We start from the raw sequence: 5,795 nt of genomic DNA, 5'->3' as shown, positions 1-5,795 counted from the left end.
GGAAGCTCCATTCCGATAGTAGAAGGTGAAACTTCGTGGTCGAATGTGCTGCTCTCCTGGTGATAAAAGCCAGTTTCTTAAGGGCACATTTACAAATAGTGGCCGTGTCTCGAAAAAAAGAAATGTTGATCAGAAATTTCGGGGACCTGCCAACAGTCACTAGGTGATTTCTGCACTAGTTTAATAATTTAAAACTTCCTTCCCAACGGGCACGCCGAGTGTGACTAACGGATGTGGGTCGAACACACATAGCTCGATTTATGGGAAAGTATGTTTGTGACTGTGTACGGTCTACAGCAGACATATTCTGTGAGTAATTCTCCGTTAATGTAGGACAATTGCCGCAGGGTATTTCATTACTAATAAAGAGTTAGTGCCAACGGCCTTGCCGCAGTGGTAACACCGTTTCCCGTCAGATCACCGAAGCTAAGCGCTGTCGGGCTTGCCTAGCACTTGGATGGGCGACCATCCGGTGTGCCTAGTGCTGTTGGCAAACGGGGTGCACTCAGCCCTTATGAGGCAAACTGAAGAGCGACTTGACTGAGAAGTAGCGGCTCCGGTCTCGTAAACTGACATACGGCCGGGAGAGTGGTGTGCTGACCACATGCCCCTCCATATCCGCATCCACTGACGCCTGTGGGCTGAGGATGACAGGGTGGCTGGTCGGGTCATCCAAGGTCTGTTCGGAGGGAGTTTATTTTATTTTATTTGTAGTACAGAGTTTGGAAGTAACATCGACTCAAAAACCAAAATTATGGACATTAGCAAGAATAAAATAGAGAACGTGATTTTCACATACTTGGGATAGTCACCTAAATCAAACGCTGAGTAACAGAGAAATGTGGTGAGATGAAAAGATAAATACAGGAATCTAACTGTATGTGTAATATTTCAAAAAATACATCTGATATATGAGTGCAAACTTCAGTTTAGCGGCCGACTGGAGTGGCCGTGCGGTTCTAGGCGCTACAGTCTGGAACCGAACGACCGCTACGGTCGCAGGTTCGAATCCTGCCTCGGGCATGGATGTGTGTGATGTCCTTAGGTTGGTTAGGTTTAATTAGTTCTGGCGACTGATGACCTCAGAAGTTAAGTCGCATAGTGCTCAGAGCCATTTGAACCATTTCAGTTTAGCACTTGATGGCGTCTTGTAAAATATTATGTATCCGATCAGTTCAAGGTCATCCGACGGCCGTAGCATTAATAAACTGCAGGGCCTCGATGAAGCAATGTGTAAACTCTTTTTTTACTTTCATATTAGATGCGAAAATAATACAGTTGACCCCCGAGGGTGGCCCGGGGCGGCTACGCTGGTATGGTGTGAGGCTCGATGACAGGTTGATGAGGCCCTGGAAGAAGCAACTGTTAACATTAACACTTAGACTGCCGCGAAAAGTCTCCTAATAACATCTTCTGCAAATACTGCCCAACGGAATTTCTATTTGAGATTGTACGTTTTTCTTGTGTTGCACACATATATGAACTTTCCTAAGCGTATTTTATGTGATGATGATGACTCGAGACACGTCGTAAGTAAAGTTTTGAGTGATCAAGGCGTTTCCATGGAATTACTACAAGCCAAGTCTGGATGGTCGCATACCTTACAAATGGAAGACTTCATCAGTCAAATGGAAGACATTATTTCCAAATGGTCCACTGATTCTTTGGCATAGTAGGGAGGTGATTACACCGTTGCCCCGCAGGAGTGGACTGGTTGTTAATCCGCATTCGGGCCCTTGGCTGCGTTCTGTGCACCACAGCACCGGCGTAAGTGGCGCATATTGAAATCTTAACGTGCAGCCCCTCTTGATGAACGACCACAGCTAGGCGGCCAAGGCGAAGGCAAGAAACACTTACACCACAGTGGGTGCCTCCTGGCAGGGGTCTGGCTGCTTCTGAAGAGGACCTGCAGCCACATTGCGCTGTAGCAACAAGTCCAGTGACCGCTGGAGGCAGGTACTCCAGCGAAGATTTGAGTCCTTCGTTGCAGCTGGTGGCCCCATGTCTGATGCATCTTGGTGGTTTTGCTGGATTGTGAACGGCTTTGCTATAAAATAAATGGTTATGTGTACCAGATAGTAGTGCGCTAGCTGTGTCGGTGCACCACTCATAGTCATGTACTCAGTGCCCCTGTGATGGAGATATCGCCTCGTGCCACCCTGTATTAAGACGGTGCTAGTAAGTTACACCAAGTGACCCTAAGCTGTCCCACGATGATGTCACTTGTTCGTTGTCTCGACGTAAATATCAACACGCTATACCCACCCGTCACTGGTGAGTAATGCTGTGTTCCACCACACCTTCTCAGAAATTTTACTCTTAACCTGGTAGCAGTGCTGTAGGATTAGATTTATTAGGGTCTTTATTACTGGTGGATCGGTCTGCTGGGTAGTCTGGTGGGCAGCCTTCCGCCTCATATAGATGAAGGTTACGCAAAGCGGAATTGGAATCACTTCACCGCAAGGTATCGTGACATTCAAGGTCACGGTTGCCTTTCCCGATATTGCTTCACCTACTGCATCAGCTGACTCACAGAGATTCACCTCTCCTGTGCAGTTATTAGATGGTTCAGGGAATGGATCAGATGTGGTATCATTAAGAAAACAAATAATACTATCTTAAAATTTACTTTCATTAAATCCAAAATACGTTATAAGTACTTTGAACATAAACGTTCCATGTCATGGAGTATTATTTTTCGAGTTATATTACGCTGTAGATTACTGCACATTAAGGACATGGTATCATGTGAAGCGTTGTGAACTTCATATTATACAATCTGAGCTTCTTCTCATGAACTTTATGGAAGTTGCTGTACAAAAGCTGTTTTATGAATAATAAACAGAATATTATTTATTACTAATGTGAAAAAGTATATCAGTGGTAATGCACTACTGCTGCTCCTGTATCAAGAATACAGTTACAAATTAATAAAATATAATTTTGGTACTTCTTATCCAGTGTTGTTGAAAAGAAAAGTTCTTATTTAAAAATCTAGGTGAAACGGTCCACGAAAAGAAGAGGTACAACGATTTTTCCGATATGAGGTATTGTGACTACATAAATACCTTGTAACGGAGTCCACAATAATCCAAGGTACAAATACGCACTGCAATAGAAACACATTAACACTATTCCACTAGCCAGTTTCAGCAGGTCTCTTCACCGATCCATGTACACTTTCAAAAATATCAGGCAGGTTCGGAATGCATTGACAACCATGAACAATGTATATCCGAATTTCGACGACACCATAAACAGAGCTTTAGGTTTATTAAACAAAGCTCTAAGACATCCATAATTTTTGATCTCATAACTGGAACATAAGCGATCTTGTATCTTAATGTAAGCAAAAATAATTAGTCCAGATAGGAAATGCCTCTTATATGTGTGATATGGCACTCGGTATCAGTCGTACGGCAACCATTTTCGGACCAGTAATGTTTCCATTGGTGACAGAGCCGTTATCAAGTGCGAAAAGCACATGCCGCCACCTGCAATCAGTCTGAATATATCCATGCACATTTGAAACTCGTTACCATACCACAACAGTAAATAGAATTTGCGGTCTCACCTGACAGTTTTTTTAATGTCCTCGCATAAATTATCCAACAGGTTCCTGTCGGGCGTCCTGGGAGAGCCTGGTATTCGCGAACCACGACCAGTATAATTGTTGTCGAAGATTCATGCATTGCCTTCCCGAACAGCCACAAGAAAGTGTGCCGAGGCACTATAGGTCATACACAACATGCTGAACCTTCCACCAAAAGCATCATCATCCAAGTAGTCGATTAGCTTGTGCTGCAGGGAATGAAGTACACACGACCAGTATGTCGGCCAGGTAGGAAATGTAACAACATCCATTGGTTTTTGGACCTACATTTATTAGGATTATAAGCTTGTTTCATTGTCCTCTGTTCATTATTTTCATTAGTACCTATCATAGTGTATACACTGACATTGACCAAGTGACCTTGGTGTTCTAGTTCCAGCTTTCACTACATGTAAAGAGTAAGGCGACCACTTGTGTGCCTGTAGTCGTTGGGGTGGATACAATAAGGCAGACCTTTAAAACCACAAAAAACTTTGATATACAATTGGATGGATGAAAATTACACAGTTTTTTTACAATGTTTCAAGTAACCAAGATGGCAAAAACAATAACCGAAAGTGCCTATATTTCTCTGTTGAATTGGTTATTGTTCATCTAACTGAATAATGCCAAGAATGTGAGGAAAAGATAAATTGCTATTTACCGTAAAGATGAGATAGTGCTACGTGATAGTTGCATCGAGATGGCGGTCATATATGCATTACGTGTGCTTGCTTGTATGAATGAATGTGTGTGTCTTTATTTTTCTCTCTGTCTCTTAGTTGCGCCTGCTGCGAATTAACATGTCATCTTTATGGTAAGTAGGACTCTAACTTGTCCTTAGATTGTTGATATTCCAATCTGAAATTTTCATTGTTTGATTTTAATGAATAATGTCCTCAGTTCAATGATTCGTAGCTTCCTGTACAGGGTGTCCATAAAATAAAAGTCCCAGGTTACAAACTTTAATAATATTAACTGTAAGCGTCGTAGAGTGCTGATTCAGGGATACAATTCAAGAGTACTTCAAACAGTCTTAGATAAGCATTCGCGAGTTCTGCTTTGCTCTTTTCCCGCTTGCTGCGCCACACACTCAAAATGGAGCGTTATGTGTTCTGCAGTTCGCTAAAAGTGAATCCATAATTTCAGTTCAACGCGCGTTTCTTTTTAAGTTCAATCGTGATCTCTTTAAAGGCACATTTGCAGGATGGGCGTTGATATATTGCAAATATAAATAAAAAATTACTTAAGATATTAATTAGTATAAGCGGTTGTATCGATTGTGGCCTGCAACCAATGAAACACTGGAATAATTACGCATTTCAGTTACCTTGCCTAGAACACGGCATCATTTTTGTTCCTGTAACGGTCCAGACCTTCCCTATGAACCATGGACCTTGCCGTTGGTGGGGAGGCTTGCGTGTCTCAGCGATACAGATGGCCGTACCGTAGGTTCAACCACAACGGAGGGGTATCTGTTGAGAGGCCAGACAAACGTGTGGTTCCTGAAGAGGAGCAGCAGCCTTTTCAGTAGTTGCAGGGGTAACAGTCTGGATGATTGACTGACCTGGCCTTGCAACATTAACCAGAACGGCCTTACTGTGCTGGTACTGCGAACGGCTGAAAGCAAGGGGAAACTACGGCCGTAATTTTTCCCGAAGCATGCAGCTTTACTGTATGGCTAAAGGATGATGGCGTCCTCTTGGGTAAAATATTCCGGAGGTAAAATAGTCCGCCATTCGGTTCTCCGGGCGGGGACTACTCACGAGGACGCCATTATCGGGAAAAAGAAAACCGGGGTTCTACGGATCGGAGCGTGAAATGTCAGATCCCTTAACCAGGCAGGTAGATTAGAAAATTTGGAAAGGGAAATGGATAGGTTAAAGTTAGATATAGTGGGAATTAGTGAAGTTCGGTGGCAGGAGGAACAAGACTTTTGGTCAGGTGAATACAGGGTTATAAACACAAAATCAAATAGGGGTAACGCAGGAGTAGGTTTAGTAATGAATAAAAAAATAGGAGTACGGGTAAGCTACTACAAACAGCATAGTGAACGCATTATTCTGGCCAAGATAGACACGAAGCCCACGCCTACTACAGTAGTACAAGTTTATATGCCAACTAGCTCTGCAGATGATGAAGAAATTGAAGAAATGTATGATGAGATAAAAGGAATTATTCAGGTAGTGAAGGGAGACGAAAA

General features: G+C 42.9%; 1 pseudogene; it reads left to right on the top strand.

Moving 5' to 3' along the window:
* Nucleotides 1-375: 375 nt before the first annotated feature.
* LOC126104080 (5S ribosomal RNA) lies at nt 376-493 on the top strand (annotated as a pseudogene).
* The last annotated feature ends 5,302 nt before the right edge of the window (nt 494-5,795 follow it).

This window comes from Schistocerca cancellata, chromosome 1, assembly GCF_023864275.1.
Source record: "Schistocerca cancellata isolate TAMUIC-IGC-003103 chromosome 1, iqSchCanc2.1, whole genome shotgun sequence".
Classification (NCBI taxonomy): domain Eukaryota; kingdom Metazoa; phylum Arthropoda; class Insecta; order Orthoptera; family Acrididae; genus Schistocerca; species Schistocerca cancellata.
This window is presented reverse-complemented; position numbering and strand designations above follow the sequence as displayed.